We start from the raw sequence: 17,971 nt of genomic DNA, 5'->3' as shown, positions 1-17,971 counted from the left end.
TCGCCTGGCTGTGCGACAAGATGGCCCTGCAGGCCGGGCGACCAGATGGCCCTGCGGGCCAGGCAACCAGATGGCCCTGCGGGCCGGGCGACCAGATGGCCCTGCAGGCTTGGTGACCAGATGGCCCTGCGGGCTGGGCGACCAGATGGACAGCCTGCCGGCCGGCAGGCCGGCCAGCTGGCCTATCACCAACTTTTGTCCTTCCCCAGAGTTCTGTAAGCCCCCACATAGTGGGGGCTTAATAGTCGAGGAAAATGGGCTCCCTAGGCAGGCCGGTGGGGAGAGGACGTGGCCTGGGATTAACCCTCCTTGGTTCCAGCTGAGGGTCTGGGCGCAGGGGACGGGGGTCCACGGGGGCCCGGGGAGGCCCTCCCCGGCCTGGCTAGGGTTCAGAAGCTGTGACCAGGCCCGGGGCTCGTGCTACTTTTAGCGGGCCCCGGGTTGCGGGAGCCCCCTGTCCTGCAAGCCAGCCGAGGGTCTGGGTGCTGGGGACGGGGGTCCATTGGGGCCTGGGGAGGCTCTCCCCGGCCTGGCTAGGGTTCGGAAGCTGGGCCCGGGGCTTGTGCTCTGTCCGGCGGGCCCCAAGGTGCAGGAGCCCCCCGTCCTGCAAGCCAGCCGAGGGTCCGAGCGCTGGGGACGGGGGTCCACGGGGCCCGGGGAGCCTCTGCCCGGCCTGGCTAGGGTTCGGAAGCTGGGCCTGCGCCCGGGGCTCGTGCTCCATCCCAGGGTGCGGGAGCCCCCATCCTGCAAGCCAGCTGAGGGTCTGGGCGCTGGGGACGGGGCTCCCCCAGGGGCCGGGGAGGCTCTCCCCGGCTTGGCTAGGGTTCAGAAGCTGGGACCGGGCCCAGGGCTCGTGCTCCATCCCAGAGTCCCAGGGTGCAGGAGCCCCCTATCCTGCAAGCCAGCCGAGGGTCCGAGTGCTGGGGACAGGGGTCCACCGGGGCCCATGGAGGCTCTCCCCGGCCTGGCTAGGGTTCGGAAGCTGGGACTGCGCCTGGGGCTCATGCTCCGTCCCAGGGTGCAGGAGCCCCCCGTCTTGCAAGCCAGCCGAGGGTCCAGGCGCTGGGGACGGGATTCCACCAGGGCCCGGGGAGGCTCTCCCAGGCCTGGCTAGGGTTTGGAAACTGTGACCGGGCCCGGGGCTTGTGCTCCGTCCCAGGGTGTGGGAGCCCCCTGTCCTGTAAGCCAGCCGAGGGTCCGGGCGCTAGGGACAAAGGTCCACCGGGGCCCGGGGAGGCTTTTTCCGGCCTGGCTAGGGTTCGGAAGCTGGGACCGGGCCCGGGGCTCGTGCTCCGTCCCAGGGTGCAGGAGCCCCCCATCCTGCAAGCCAGCTGAGGGTACGGGCGCTGGGGATGGGGGTCCACCGGGGCCCGGGAGAGGCTCTCCCCGGCCTGGCTGGGGTTCAGAAGCTGAGACCAGGCCCGGGGCTCGTGCTACTTTTAGCGGGCCCCGGGGTGCGGGAGCCCCCTGTCCTGCAAGCCAGCCGAGGGTCCGGGCGCTGGGGACGGGTGTCCATTGGGGCCTGGGGAGGCTCTCCCCGGCCTGGCTAGGGTTCGGAAGCTGGGCCCGGGGCTTGTGCTCTGTCTGGCGGGCCCCAAGGGGCAGAAGCCCCCCATCCTGCAAGCCAGCCGAGGGTCCGAGCGCTGGGGACGGGGGTCCACGGGGCCCGGGGAGCCTCTCCCCGGCCTGGCTAGGGTGCGGAAGCTGGGACCGCGCCAGGGGCTCGTGCTCCATCCCAGGGTGCGGGAGCCCCCATCCTGCAAGCCAGCCAAGGGTCCGGGCGCTAGGGACGGGGCTCCCCCAGGGGCCGGGGTGGCTCTCCCCGGCTTGGCTAGGGTTCAGAAGCTGGGACCGGGCCCAGGGCTCGTGCTCCATCCCAGAGTCCCAGGGTGTGGGGGGCCCCCATCTTGCAAGCCAGCCAAGGGTCTGGGCGTAGGGGACAGGGGTCCACTGGGGCCCCGGGTGGCTCTCCCTGGCCTGGCTGGGTTTCGGAAGTTGGGACCGGGCCTGGGGCTCGTGCTCCGTCCGGCGGGCCCCGGGGTGTGGGAGACCACTGTCCTGCAACCCAGCCGAGGGTCCGGTCGCTGGGGAAGGGGGTCCACCAGGGCCCGGGGGAGGCTCTCCCTGGCCTGGCTAGGGTTCGGAAGCTGGGACCGGGCCTGGGGCTCGTGCTCCATCTGGCAGGCCCCGGGGTGCGGGAGCCCCCCGTCCTGCAAGCCAGCTGAGAATCCGGGCACTGGGGAAGGGGTCCACCGGGGCCCGGGGAGGTTCTTCCCAGCCTGGCTAGGATTTGGAAGCTGGGACCGGCCCGGGGCTCAAGCTCCGTGCGGCGGGCCCCAGGATGCGGGAGCACCCCCGTCCTGCAAGCCAGCCGAGGGTCCGGGCGCTGGGGACGGAGGTCCACCGGGGCCTGGGGAGGCTCTTCCCGGTCTGGCTTCTTTCAGAAGCAGGGACCGGGCCGTGGAGCAGGGGTGACTGGCTTTATCCGCTCTGCTGGTGGAGCACAGTTTTCTGCCTACTCCTAGTCAAACGACATCAACTGCCACCGATCAATCTCCACGCAAGGAGGTGGAGGTTGGACAGGTTCCGGTGGAGGACCTTCCCCTGTTGCTGCGACAGAAGATCCTCCCGAAGAGGCAGACAGGTGGAGGATCGATGGCCATGTTGAGCAGCTTGGGATACGATACTCTTCGTGCCCAATCCGGAGTCACAAGGATGACTTGGGCCCGGTCACGCCTGATCTGCTTCAGCCCTCTGGGCAGAAATGGTATAGGCGGAAAGGCGTACAACAGACCGCAGCTCCACTCGCTACGAAAAGCGTCACCTAGCGAGTGCCGCCTTGGAAATTCCAACACGCAGAATTGCTGACATTGTGCGTTCTCACCGGTGGCAAATAGATCTAACCAAGGCTCTCCCCACTGTCGAAAGCGAACTTGCACCACCTCCGAGCGAAGATGCCATTTGTGATCCATCATGCACCTGCGGCTGAGTTCGTCCGCCCTGGCGTTTAGGGAACCTGCCAAGTGTTGAACCACCAGGGATATGCCCTGATGTTCTAGCCATGTCCAGAGGTGGAGGGCCTCCTGACATAGGGTCCACGACCCCACCCCACCCTGTTTGTTGCAGTACCACATGGTGGTGGTGTTGTCCATGAACACCTGCACTACTCTACCCCGGACAGAGGGAAGGAATGCTTTTAGTGCAAGTCGAATCGCCCGAAGCTCCAGAAGGTTGATTTGGAGCCTGGACTCCGCCGGAGACCAGAGGCCTCTGATCTCCGCCTCTCCCATGTGGCCGCCCCATCCCAAAAGGGATGCGTCTGTCACCACTGTGTGTTCTGGTTGGGGAAGGGAGAGGGATCTGCCGTTGACCCAATCCTGGTTTGTGAGCCACCACTGCAATTGTTGTGCAGTGCCCTCAGAGATCTGGACGCAATCTGACAGATTCCCCTGATGCTGCGCCCACTGGAACTTCAGGTGCCACTGCAGAGCCCGCATATGCCTCCTGGCATGATCGACCAGCAGGATGCGGGAGGCCATGAGTCCCAGTAGCCTCAGAGTCATCCTGACCGAAACCTGGGCTAGAGGCTGAAAGATTGGAATCATAGCCTGAATATCCCGGACTTCGTGTTCGGGAGGATAAACCCGAAACCACGTTGTGTCTGGAACCGCTCTGATGAAGAGGAGCTTCTGAGAGGGAATCAGGCGAATGCAGGAGGTCGGCCGTAGTCTGGAGGTGGGAGACGACAGGCTGGGACGAGCCCGCCTTAAACAGCCAGTTGTTGAGATAGGGGAAGACTGGAACCCCTGATTGGCGCAGATGAGCTGCGACCACCGCCATCACTTTTGTGAACACTCGAGATCCAAGATAGGACACAGGCCCTTGTCCTTCTTGGGTACCAGAAAGTAGTGGGAGTGACAACCACAACCTACTTTTGAGACAGGAACGCGATCGATGGCTCCCTTGGCCAAGAGAGCAGTAACTTCCTGTTGGAGAAGGCCCAGGTGATCCTCCTACATGCAGTGGTATTGAGGTGGCATGGCTGGAGGGGTAGCCATGAATGGGAGGGAGTAGCCTCTTCGGACTATTTGCAAAACTCACCTGTCCGACGTGATGGTGCGCCAGTGGGGGAGGTGATGGCGAATCCTGACGCCCACTGGTGTGTGATGGGCCTGGAAGGTCGGACTAGGAGTGTTTGGAGGCTGCTGCAGAGGGGGGGGGTTGGTGGACTGGCCCGCCCACTGGCCCCCTGAATCACGGTGGTGGTTCCCAAGTCCCCGGCCGTGCGACGATTGGGAAGCTTGCTGCAGTCTTTGGCTCTGGACGGGACGTAGTGGGGCACCACTTCTGTAGCCACAAAAGGGGCGAAAAGCAGACTGTGCTGGGCAAGTGGAGAGGCCCAAGGATTTGGCCGTAGCCTGCGAGTCCTTTAAATGCTCTAGAGTGTTGTCCGCTTTGTCGCCAAAAAGGCGACGGCCATCAAAGGGCATGTCCATGAGTGTTCTGGACGTCCCCAGAAAAGCCAGTTGACCACATCCAGGCGTAGCGTTGAAGGGCTACCGACGTGGAAATCATCCTGCCTAGAGAGTCGGTGGTATCCAGCCCACAGCGCCTTCAGACCTTCACGGGTGAGTAGCGCTCTTTATAAACCCCCTGATTGATTGATTGATTGACAACGGATGGTAAACTTTGCCGCATCCCTCCCGGTGGCTACAGCCTGGGAGAGTACTGTCCGGGCCTCCTACGGGACACACGGGCAGCACCTGCGCAACCGTATCCCACACAGAGTACCGACCGCAGTCCCAAGCTGGCGGAAGAAAACATTTTCTTCCCAAGATGGTCCAGCTTCTTGGATTCCCTTTCCGGTGGAGCGGTCTCATTGAATAGCAGCAGGGGCTCCGAAAAGCTTGCTGCCGGCTGAAGCACCTTTGTCAGGAGGTTAGTCCTGACCGCCACCGTAGGAAGCTCAAGGTTGAGGGTCTTGCCACCCTACGCAACACCACTGCGTATGACGCTCCCTCCTCAGTAGCCACGGTAGGAGGAGACAACATGGCAAGGTCAGGAGATGTGTCAAGACCACTGGCATCCCCCAGTTCCTCTCTCCAGTCCTGCTCAGATTCCATCTGACCAGTTAAAGGGTCACGTGACACCTCCCAGTCCTCCTCCTCCTCAGGTTGCCAATATGGCTGAAAGGGGACCCCAGGAGTGAACAGGGGCACATCCCGCTCCCCGGTCCACATTGGGATGGAGGCTGGGGTCGACGCTGGCCGGGGACACGACCGGCATCGGCTGCTGTTGCGCTCCTGGAGGAAGCGGCGCCAGTGGAGGTCTACCAGCGTCGATGCAGATCCAGGCCTGGATCCAAGGGGGGCCTGCGGCGCCGTGGCTGGAGCCGACGGCAGAGAAGGCCTAGGCCCCCCAACCGAGTCCGCGGGGCCCGAAGTTACGCGGCAGGTTCGGGCCACCCAAAGAGGGCATGCATCACCTCATAAAACTTACGAAGCTGGGCGGGAGTCGCTACGGGTCCCGGGAAGGGAGGGAAGCCCGGAGACGACTCTTTGGGCCCCGCGTGGAGCCGCGGGAGGAGTACCGCCCGCATCCCTCGTCGCGTCAGCCGACCGACTGGGAGAAGTCAAAGAGTGATGATGCTTCTTCGACTTCTTTTTGTGCTTCGACTTACCCGACCACGAGTGCGAAGACTTCGATGACTTAGACGAGTGGTGATGGCTCCGCAACCGGTCCCTCGATCTCCCTCGCGACCGGGACCTCGACCGGCGCGGAGCCGACCGCCGGCGCTCAAGCAGCCTTCGGGACCGCTCCCACAAAGCCTTCGGCACCATCGACCGGCAGTCGTAGCACGACTTGGGGTCGTGGTCGCGCTCCAGGCAAAAGAGGCACACGTGGTGCGGATCCGTAACCAACATCATGCGGTTACAGGAACCGCATGCCTTGAAGCTGGGCATCCGTCATGCACCTGGAGTCGATGCACTCAAAAAATGAAGTCGACAAAAGTCGAGAAAAAGTCAGTCAAAAAGTGAGTGGAAGTACTGCTCTCTCCGGATCTGCGCTGGCTGGCGCGGAAAAAGAAAGAACTGACATCAGCTCGCGAGGGTGGTATCTAAGTAGCTACCCCGAAATCATCCGGGCGACCACAATGCCAACGACGGACGTGGAGCCGACCAACGCCAGCTTCCAACGAGCAGAGGTACTGCTGATGAAAAATCTTTCCGGACCCAGTCTGACGCCTCGGGGTAATTCTAAGGCATGGGTACTCACAAACTTTCTCTCGGGGGCCAAATTTACAGTGTGGTTTGTGGCCGAGGGCCACACCGGTGGGGGCGGGGTCAGAGGGGGAGGGGTGGGGCTAAAGCAAAAAAAAATTGTGACCTTGAGGTTGAACACAGGTCCCTGCAGCAGACGCCTTCGTCCACTGAGCCACCAGACCCGGCATACACACATCTCTCTCTCTCTCCCTCTCCCCCTCCCTCCCCCTTCCTCCCCCTCTCCCTCCCCTTCTCCCTCCCTCTCTCTCCCTCTTCCTCTCCTTCACTCTCTCCCCCCTCCCTCTCCCTCCCTCCCCCTCTCCCCCTGTCTCTCTCCCCCTGTCTCTCTCCCCCGTCGCCCTCCTCCCTCTGTCTCCATCCTCCCTCTGTCTCCATCCTCCCTCTGTCTCCCCCTCTGTCTCCCCCTCTGTCTCCCCCCTCTGTCTCCCTCCCTCTGTCGCCCTCCCTCTGTCGCCCTCCCTCTGTTTGCCTCCCTCTGTCTCTCTCTCCCTCTCTCTCTCCCTCTCTCTCCCTCCCTGTCTTCCACCCTGTCTCTCTCCCTCCCTCTCCGTCTCCCTCCCTCCGTCTCCCTCTGTCTCCCTCCCTCTGTCTCCCTCCCTCTGTCTCCCTCCGTCTCCCTCCCTCTCTCTCGGTCTCCCTCCCTGTCTCCCCCCTGTCTCTCTCCGTCTCCCTCCCTCCCTCCCTCCCTCCCTCCCTCCCTCCCTCTGTCTCTCTTCCTCTGTCTCCCTCCCTGTCTCTCTCCGTCTCCCTCCCTCTGTCTCTCTTCCTCTGTCTCCCTCCCTGTCTCCCTCTCCCTCTGTCTCCCTCCCTCCGTCACCCTCCATCTCCCTCCCTGTCTCCCTCCCTCTCCCGCCCTCTCCCTCCCTCTGTCTCCCTCCGTCTCTCTCCGTCTCCCTCCCTCCCTCTGTCTCCCTCCCTCCGTCTCTCTCTCGGTCTCCCTCTCTCTATCTCTCCGTCTCTCTCCCTATCTCTCTCCCTCCCTCTGTCTCCCTCTCTCTCCCTCTATCTCTCTCCCTCTGTCTCTCTCCCTCTGTCTCCCTCTCTCTGTCACCCTCTGTCAACCTTTGTCTCCCTCTGTCTCCCTCTCCCTCCGTTACCCTCTGTCATCTCACCCCGTGTGTGTGTGTGTGTCAGCCCTCAGCCCGGGCTGAGACAGCTTCCCAGCACGCGCACACAGCCGCACTGAGACAGCTTCCCAGGGCGCACACACAGCCGCACCTGAGTACTTCACAGGTCTTTAAAAGACCATTTACATGTGCATCTCCACTTTGACAATCACTGGAATCCCCCGGCCCCCACAGAACAGAGTCTCAGAGTCTGGGCTGCTGCAACCGGCAGTGTTTGCGAACACTATTTAATTTTAGGATGTCTCCAAGGTCCGCGGGCCACCAAGGAAGGCTTGCCGGGCCGCTGGCGGCCCGCGGGCCGTACTATGAGTAACCGTGTTCTAAGGTAAGGAATCTATAAATAATGTGTTTCTTTCAGATATTCAATTTTTTTGTCCCTTAATATCTTGAAAACTACTTATTGGATTTACACCAAATCCCAAAAAGCATGCTTTCTGGACCAAGATCGAGCTTCCTGCCAAATTTGGCGTAATTCTCTTCAGCAGTTTTTTGCAATATAGTGTTCCCAAAAGTATAAGGAAAATGAATAGGGACTTTGCATTTTGGTAACCCCCCTTTTTCTCGGCCCCTGCTTGACGGATCATCCCGAAACTTTCCATAAAGAAATTAGTCAAAAAAGAGCATTTAAAAAAAAAAAGTTTCATTAAGATTTATAAAACGGCGCCAAAGTTATCAGCAAACCAAAATATTTATTTCACAGTGGTGGTCACAACTGGGTAGTTATAGTTACGACCAAGTTTCCAAAATGTATTATTGCTAATGGTCCTTCAAGCAACTCTCAAAATGAGGGCAAAATCATCTTATGTATCACATGACAACGAGAACACAAGTCTGAATTAGACTCTCACAACTCAGGGGCCGCTTACAATCTCGTCCGGAAACCATTCCGACCGATTCGTTCCGGAATGCTTTCCGAACGACTCGGATTGGGGTAGTCCGACCGAGCAATTTGGATGCATCCGGATGCTTCCGGATACGATTCAGTTGGACTCCCATTGACTTCAATGGGAGCCTGTGTTCCGAACGAGAACACAGGCTCCCATTGAAGAAAGGGGTGGCTGGGGAAAATCGTACACCCTGTGGCCGGCACCCAATGGTGCCTGCCACACTGTGCATGGTTGGAAAGGGGGGTGCCTTGGGTACCCCCACAGGCCCAATTTGGAAGGCCCCGGGTAAAGGGGGTGCCTGCTATGGGCCCCCAAAGACAGATTCCGTCAGCCGTGTTATTTGGGCAGATCGAATCGGAACAGCTGTCCGAATTGGTCATCGTAATAGCTAGCTCGGAAATCGAGTCCATAGAGCTGAATGATTCAGCTCCAAAAGACTCGACCTGTCAGAATGCCTTTCGGAACCAATTCGGATAGCTCTAATGGTTTCCGGGCATCGTAATTGGTCATTGGGAACGGTGTATGATTCGGTTGGAAACAAGGGTTCCGAATCAGATTCGGTAAACACAAATCCAATTCCGAGCCCTTCCGAACGGTATCGTAATCGACCCATCAGTGTGATTCATAAACAAGTGACAAAAACTGATCCTTGGGGACTCCACAAATTAACATTTGCTGTAGAGTCTATGTGGCATTAATGCTGTATGCTCACTGGAGCAGGGCTGTGATACTTTAGGGACAGTGTTTAGGTTATTGTGTCTTTATTTACCAATATATAACATCCATATATAGTAGGTGGTACCTCAGGATGCTTTTAGTGTCTAGGAGTACCTGTCACTACAGAAAAGTTGGAGACCTTGGAGGTAGCGGTTTATAGAGTAATGTGATGAGCAGTATCTTAGATGATATCATCAGTGATGTAATCAATTATGTCATTTGAGATGTCATCAATGATTCATTAACATATCATCACTCATGTAATATGGGAGGTCATAACCAGGGCATGGCAGTGCTGCAAGTTATAGTTAGATCACTAAAATATAACTGAAAAGGTCAGTGTGTTTTTGGTTTATGAACATTTAGGGTCCGATTACAATGTCGATCGGAAAGCATTCCGACCGAATCGGTTTCTGAATGGTTTCCGACCGAATCGGATTCAGGGAGTTCAACCGACCGATTACGATGGTTTCGAATACCATTCGGTTAGACTCCCATTGACTTCAATGGGAGCCTGTTTTCCGACCGACTACACAGGCTCCCATTGAATAAAGGGGTGGCTGGGGAAAATTGTGCACCCTTTGGTGGGCACCCCTTGGTGCCTGCCACACTGTGCATGGTTCGGAAAGGCGAAGCCCTTGGGTACCTCCATGGGCCCCATTCGGAAGGCTCTGGGTGAAGGGGGGCCTGCTACGGGCACCCAAAGTCAGATTCCGACAGCCGATCCATGTCTGAACAACCGATTCAGAAAGGCTGCCCGAATCTGACATTGTAATCGCTCGGTCAGAAACACGGTCCATAGACCTGTATGAGTCGGCTCCGAACGACTCGGTTCCTCTGAATGCCATTCTGAACTGACTCAGAAAGTCCAGACGCTTTCCGTCTATTGTAATCGGTCGGTCAGAAAGCTTCCGAATCAGTCAGAAAGACAGGTTACAAATCGGATTCGGAGGAACCAAACACTATTTGGAGCCTTTCCGACCGACATCGTAATTGACCCCTTAGTTTTTAACTCATTTGAACACCTAACTATAATGTCACTTTAACCTTTAGCTTTTTCCGTGAATTTCTGGGATTTTTTTTAATGAAAGGGAAGATCATATTACCATACCTAGCTATAAAAGTAAAAAAACAGGTTTACCCAACCAGCAATCACCATTTTAAAAGGGTTCTTGTGCAAGAACTTATTAATATAAACCAAGTCCATAGTGAGGCAGAGACTTTCTTCTATTGAACTCTTCTCTGCCAAAAGACGCATGCCATGTATCAGCCCGACCACAATGTCAGGGTGAAACCAGTTCAATCACCTGTCAGGAGTAATGTTAGGAACTCTTTCACGAAGGCATCCAGGTCAGAAGGAAAGCAGATACCTAGGGAACAGGTTGGGTGGCTTTCTGAGAAAAGGACGGGACTATCCCATTGTTTTAATGATTGCACTAACTAGTCTGGGGTCCCTCCGTGTTAAGTCTCCAGATGCGAGACTCTCATCCACCCATCAGGAATCATGGGATGGAAAGGAACCTTGTCAAAGCAGTTTAGATGACACAGACACATGGAGCACAAAAGCAGGCTGGCATCCCCTAGCTGCTGTGCTGCTGCCTCTATTACGTCTGAGGTGTTGCCATTGGAAAAATTGTGGCAGTGGGTGGCACGGTAACTGTCTTTCATTCCCCTTTCATCCTTTACATTGGTGATCTAGAAGGTGAGACGAGACAAGGTATCTAGCTGCAGCTGTGTTTTGCTTATATTTTTCAAGGATCTCATCAGTTAACTCAACAAAAGATGTTGCTCTCGGAAAAAGTATGTACATCTAATGACACGCGAACATCACCCAAGACGTCTGTGGATTTCATCCAGGCATTTTGTCTCACAAGAACCCCTGAATCCATTATCAGTGCAGTACTGTTCACAGAGTCATTGAGGAGCTGGTTTTGAAAAATCAATACATTAGAAATTGGTACTTTGAAAGGTCCCTCTATATGTTGTGCCACATGAGGTGTACCGTTTTTAGCCAGTTATGTATCATCTTAGTCGGTAAATGATGCAAGATGAACTTTTTGATCAGAAATGCTCTAACGTACGGATCATCAGTAAACACCAGTTGAAGTTTATGACAGGTAAAATAAAGCAGTAATGTAAACCAAGATGGGTGTAAGAATAGGCTCAATAAATACAAAAAAAACAGTAGAACGTAAATTCAATGTGATAGTACAACATTCATATAGGGGTAAGAATTAGTTGGAGATGAAGATTGTCTGATTTCACTATTGATCTCCAGACACCAATTTGAGGATGTGGGTCTTCAGTGCAAGACAGTGTTTAGCCCCAAGATCCACAGAGAGTGCATACCAGAGATGAGGCAGAGCAGATGGAATTAGTGGAAGAAAGATCAGGCTGAAGGAGGGTTGGGTTCTCTAAGAAGACGGAGGTGGGCAGATTGGAGGGTACATCTGAGATGGCCTATAGAAGGTTCAAGCCATGCATGGCTTTGAACACCAAGGCGAGGAGCCTAAACTAGGCTCTTCTTCTAGCAGCATGGGTGTCTACTGTGAAGGGTGGTAGCATGACAAAAGAAGAGAGAGAAAAGTGTGAGAGAGTTAAAGTTGATGATTTTATCACAGCCAAAAATGTGTATTATGTAAATCCTGCCAGTAGGTTGTTGCAGTACTCCAAACTGCTTATGACAGGGGCGTTAATAATAGACATGAAAGTATTAACCAGGACATATGGGTGGATTCTTATTATGTTTAATAGCTGACATCTCGATGCTGTGGCCATGTTATTGATAGCATATTCCAGTCCGTGAATGAGTCAAACACAAAACAAAGTATACACCAGTTTGTAACATGTTGCCCTAAAACTGTGATTTTGAAAAATGATTACCAAATAACTTGAGAAGGATTATAAAGTATTCTAAAGTAGTCCTAAATTACCAATGCTTAGCCGGTGGCACAGGTAAGAACATACACAATTCTCGATAATCAGAAACACAAACTCGTTTTTGCAGGAATAAACCCAAATACATTGAGAATTATTATAAAAATCATCCTTGGGCGATGTAAATAGCAGAAGTTAAGGCACACACCAAACCGAGAGCAGCCGCGTCTTGCCTTTTCACCCTATAAATATCCCCCGGATTCACTGGTGTGTCACTTCTTGATATTGCTGTTGGCTGTGGACATACTGCCGCTAAAAAAAAGTGAAGCGGTTTGTCACAGCTGTAGTTCTAACACTTACCAATGTCCAGCATATCAATGCACTGTGGATATTCAAATTTTCACTTTTTCTACTTTAATGTATGTCCACCTACAGGACAACCATTAGAATTCTAGTACATTGTTTTCATGCATTGCTCAAGTTACATTCTATACAGGCTCTTTTAGGTATGTGTCAGCTTTTGCTATGCATGCGACTGGACTGACTGGTTCTTTAGGAGTCTTGCAGCTTTATTCTTTCTGTTAACTTAGTTGAAAAACGTGTGATTTTATTTTTCTAATTGATTATACCAGTGCTGTATTTTTGCACTGATCTGTGTCAGTAGAACATAAAATTTGCCAGAATCGATATGGGTAGGGTACAACATCAAAATAAGTCTAATCAGTGATGGGGTTGTAGTACATGATGTGGTTCTGCAAGTGCGTTTTTTATTTATTTCTGCAAGGATGTTTTACATAACTGAGCCTCATACTCCTACGTTTGCACATTCTTTTTCACAGGAGAAAATCCTGTTCAGCGGTCCTTCGCCAAAGGGGTATTCGGCCATATGGAACTCTTGTCAGCTACAGCCTCCAGCTTCATCTCACTGGAGATTTTCGACTTCCAAAAGAGAGATTAAGTCCAAACTTAGAAATCTTCAACACTACTTCATCCAGTGACTCCCTGATGACGGAACCACTTCCTTGGACACAGCCTGCAGCCTTACCCTGGTCGAACTTCTACCTTCTTAGAGAATTTTTTTTGTAATTTCTTCTATGTCCGAAGGTAAGTGCTGACAGGGTCCAATCCACTTTTTGTATCGGACTCAGGCTCCATCTCAGTCGGCCATGTTTTTCAATTTTGACCTTATCTGGCATGCTTTAAATGTTAAAAATTCATCACTTCAGTTCTACTGATTGGTATTTTGTCATTTTGGTGTCAAATAATTTATTAAAATGTACTCTATTTTTCTAAATTGTTGTGTGATTTTTCTTGTGTTTTGCTTTCACGTTTTTACTATTTGTGTGCTGCCTAAATATTTTGTACATTGTCTCTAAGTTAAGCCTGACTGCTTTGTGCCAAGCTACCAGAGGCTTAAGCACAGGTTAATTTAATGACTTTTGTGGTTCACCCTCACAAGGATTTTGGCTGTTGTCTGAGTAGGTTAACCCTCCACTCAACCAAAAACCCAATTGATCACAAACCCCCTTTATCCACTGTCCTCCAATTGCTTCAAATCCACTTGGCCTTTCACTACTTACTTCTCTTCCCTACCCTTATATGACCCTTTCTCCCCTCCTCCACAAGATTACTCATCTGCTAAGTCCCCTGATTGATATACATCCTTGATGATAATGATATGCAAATATTTAATGGCAGCTGTACTTGTTATGGTTTATATTAAACTTTCAATATAGTATGTTTAAAAGAATAGAGCTGCTGATCTATGCCAGATCAGAGACTCATGAGTTTGGACTCTTTCCCTGGAATGAGATTTGATCTTTTAAAAAACCAGGTCTGTGGTTACAGGCAACATCGTGCATGTCTGAAATGGTCACATTAGAATACTTATTTACCTAAGGAGGCGGGTCACCATTACTAATTGGCAACACCAGCAACATTACATCTCGCACATTAACATCCAGAGTTTTTTAAAAATCTACTTGGATTGGTATCAGGAAGTCACTTTCTGGTGGCCTGGAGAGTCAAGATGGTGGGCTGACTCACATCTCCTCTGCTCCCCCCCCCCCCCCCCCCTTGGGCCTGCTCGCCTACATCAGTCAACGGCTTGACTCTTCTTGTGGTACATAGTATTTGCATGCTTCCTCCACGCACTATGTGCCCCACTAAGGGAACCATTGTTTTCTACCTTTCCTCTCTTTTGCCATGTGACTCAACACTGCGCTATGTGGGGCCCCACGCACTTCCTTTCTGCTCAAGCCGCGACCCTACACGAGCTGCTCGGCCCCTGCCCCTTACCCTTCCTGCCCCGGCAGTCATGCACCTGAGCTGATGGATTCCTGCATGAGTGCCATTCCTCACAGGTCCTAGCCTTAGGCATCCTCTACTACCTCTCGAGCAAGATCTCCCACATCACACTGCTTATATGATTTAGTTAAGCTAAGTTTAGACGGGATGCTGTTTGCACCCTGTCCATTGTATTCTTCCCCCGTTCTATTGTTCTAGACTTCACAATGGCCCTCACGCACAGACATCCACACACTCCATCTGGACTCAGCTGCCCTCATGGTGGCCGGCCCCAACCCGTTGCCCCAACCTGACACCTCCTCAACCTGACTTTAATGTGATCACGTAGAGCACCAGGGGGATGCACACCCCCTCCTGAGATACTCATTATATTCGTATCTATGCCGCTGTAGCGCCAACATAGCATTTATACCGGAAACACATATCAGCCAGACAGAGTCCAAACGCCTCCTTTGACACTGGAGGGACCAGGTCTTTACAACTGACTACTCCTCTTATGCTGAGAAGGGGGGGGGGGGGTCATAATCTGGATTAGAGCGTGGCCATCGACTCGGCTGTGGACCCTCAAGGCTGTTATCTCTTTGTGGTGGTCACACTGGAGAGATACATCTTGCTGTTCAGAACGATATAGGCTCCAAATACAAAGCAACCTGCTTTCCTTGATCAGCTCTCAGGGGTCCTAGCATGTTAGGGAGGCATACCCTGGTTTTTGGGCAAGGACTTCAATAATGTCCTAGACATGGAGCTGGACAGGTCCTATCCTCCGCCCGCTGAGTCCCCCACGCATTTCAATGACAAACACTTTTTGAACTTGGTTACTGGTCAATGGTGGATGTATGGGTCAACATCACGCAAGGGACAAAGTGCATTCCTTTTACTCCCATCCCCACAATTTCCACATACGCCCGACTGCGTTGTCTGCTCCACAGAACTAGCCACACTTGTGATACACACAGACTATTTGGGGAGGACGAACTCTGACCACAATCCCCAGTGCATGTTGGTCTGTTGGGACACTGCACCCCCTCCTATACCGACATAGCTCTTCCGCCCTGAGGTGCTAGAGGATGTGGCACTTTGCACAAACCTAGATGTTTCTTGTCTTGAGCTATTTGAAACAAATACTGGAATTCGTTTAAAGTCACTATCAGGCGACACTGTATGAATGCGGTCACTAGCATGAGGAAGCAGTTGAACCGGGACATAGTGGGGACGGACACCAGCCATCTCCCCCTTGAGATGCTGGCTGTCTCCTTAGCCAAGGGCAGATGCAAGCTCATCAAGGAGAGGTGAGAAGACACAACCCTGCTGGATCATCTGCATTCCCTGAATTACGCTGCACACTATGCTCAGTCCCATTCTGGAGCAGACAAATCCGGCTCTCTGCTGGCCTGGTTAATTAAACAAGACAGTCTACAGCACCCTATTTTAGCCATCACTGTGCCGCGGGCCACACAATGGAGCGTGGCATAAATGCAGCCTTTACTCAATACTGTGACTGCCTTTACCTGCCGATAGTGGGAATGTCTTACTAGGCTTTCTTATCAGGCGTAAATTTACCATGGATCCCACCTGACCTGGCACTAGAATTTAACACAGCAATTACTCCCTTTGAGAGCCGCAAGGCCATCCGGTCGCTGGCATCAGGTAAAACCCCAGGCCAGACGGGCTCCCTCAGGAGTTCTACAAAGCATATGCCACACTGCTAGCCACTCTCCTTCAAGCCCTGTACGATGAAACATTCTCATACTCCTGCCTCCCGCAGTTCCTGCAGGAGGCATTGTTTCCATACTTAAGCCGAGGCATTACCCATCCAATCTCGACTCCTACCGATTCTTGGCGATGCTCAATGAGAACAATAAAATCCTTGCAGATTGCTTGGTGCCAGTAATTACACAGTTAGTCCATAAAGACCAAAATGACTTTGTGCTGGGCCGCAGCATGTCTCTGAATCTCCGCAGCCTCTCCTGTGTTCTGGAGCAGTACCACTAACCTCTATCCGGCTGCCTGTTTCTGGACCTGGAGAAAGCCTTAGACTCCCTTGTGTGGAGATACCTTTCTTTCCGCATTTGGGCTTATCAAGCTCCTTTACAACCCTGACCTGTGTCAAGACAGGTAGGTACATCACAAAACCTATCTGTATAGGTTGTGGCACACTTCAGGGCTGTCCCCTAGCCCCCTTTATTTTCTCTCTGGCTATGGAGCCTCTACCACAGGACTGAGAGCTCAGCGGTGAGACTATGGCATCCCGCTGAGAGAAGGAATACACGCTGTCTTGTTTTATGCTGATGAGCTGCAGGGCGGCTGGCAACATTTGAAAGTGGTGAGGCATGGCGATGCAAAAAACTTACAGGTGCTGGCCCTCCATCCAGCGTCTCTCGAGATCATGAGGGTGATGGTGTGTTCTGAGAGCGAGCGAGCAGGAACGGGAGCCCAAGCTTGGACCATTTATACTGTGAAGTCATTACTGACCACAGCTTATTAGTGGGGGAAAGGCAGTACCAGGATTAAGGCTATTGTATTACGCCGTGCGCCTGCCTCTTTGACAGTGAGGCACCAACACACCACAAACCACACTTTGTGAAAAGACGGAAACAGTAGGAAAACAAGGCTTATACCTTTCAGTGGACAAGAAAACACACATGCAGGTGCCTAGATGGCGCTGCAGGTGAGCTGTGCATTTCATAGCATTTTCTAACATCCCCACGTTGGCAAAGCTCCTGGAGAAATGTGTGCACCAGGCCCGGACTGGCCGTAGTGGGCACCGGGCAATCCCCCGGTGCGCCGCACGGGTGGGGGCCGGTTTTGGCCCCTTGGGGCCGTATTTGTTACAGGGCCGTTTTTGCAGAATAGCTGCAAAATCGGCCCTATAACAAAATCGGCCGAAAACCGGCCCTGGCACAGCGCTCGGCGTCACCCCCAAGCCCCGGAGGGGGCCGGCGGAGCACTTTGCCAGGGCCGGTTTTGGTTCTCAGTCCGGCCCTGGTGTGCACGTCCAGCTTTGCAACCACATTGACCAATTCTGACTCCTGGACCAATTTCAATCCGGTTTCTGCCAGGGTCATAGCACAGAATCCGCTCTCACTCACATTGTAGATGATGCGCTAAGATTGCTAGATGAAAACGAATTTTGCTTACGAATCCTCCTTGACCTCTCATCAGCTTTTGATACTGTTAAACACGACAACCTAATTGACCTCTTGGAACACAGGATGGGGCTTTCTGGGCATGTACTAAACTGGTTCTCCTCTTTTCTGCACAATAGAACCTGCTGGAGCAGAGTTTTCTTTTAGAAAATTCTGGGGCTTTTGAAGCTCTGGCATGTCTATGCGTTTTATTAATTTATTAATAATTAACAACTAATTATTTGTCTTGTGCAAGTGTGTTTCACTAATCAACCTGTTTGTCCTAACACAAGAGAAGGTTACATGAGGGTTAGCATGCGTGTGCTGTTTTTGTATTTACAATAACGTGCAAGTTTTCATGTTTAAACGTTGCTGTGTGCTATTTATTTTGAGCACAAAACGCTGTCTGAATTAATGCCCTATATGTCGCAAAGCTAGATAAATGCATACACATAAGGGTGTTAGTGGGGTTAACACTGTTTAATCATTATGATGTAGTAATCTTTATTTTGTCTCTTTAATTAAAGATGGTCTATTGTGGCCTATGGAGGCCTTTGTGAAATGACTGGGAATGATTTGAAGCCTGGCTGAGCTGTGGTGCAGGCGAAATCTGTGATGTGACAAGGGAGACCCCTGCTGGAATTCGG

The sequence above is a fragment of the Triturus cristatus genome, chromosome 7 (assembly GCF_964204655.1).
Source record: "Triturus cristatus chromosome 7, aTriCri1.1, whole genome shotgun sequence".
NCBI lineage: Eukaryota > Metazoa > Chordata > Amphibia > Caudata > Salamandridae > Triturus > Triturus cristatus.
The sequence above is the reverse complement of the archived record's forward strand: the minus strand, read 5'-3'. Positions refer to the sequence as shown.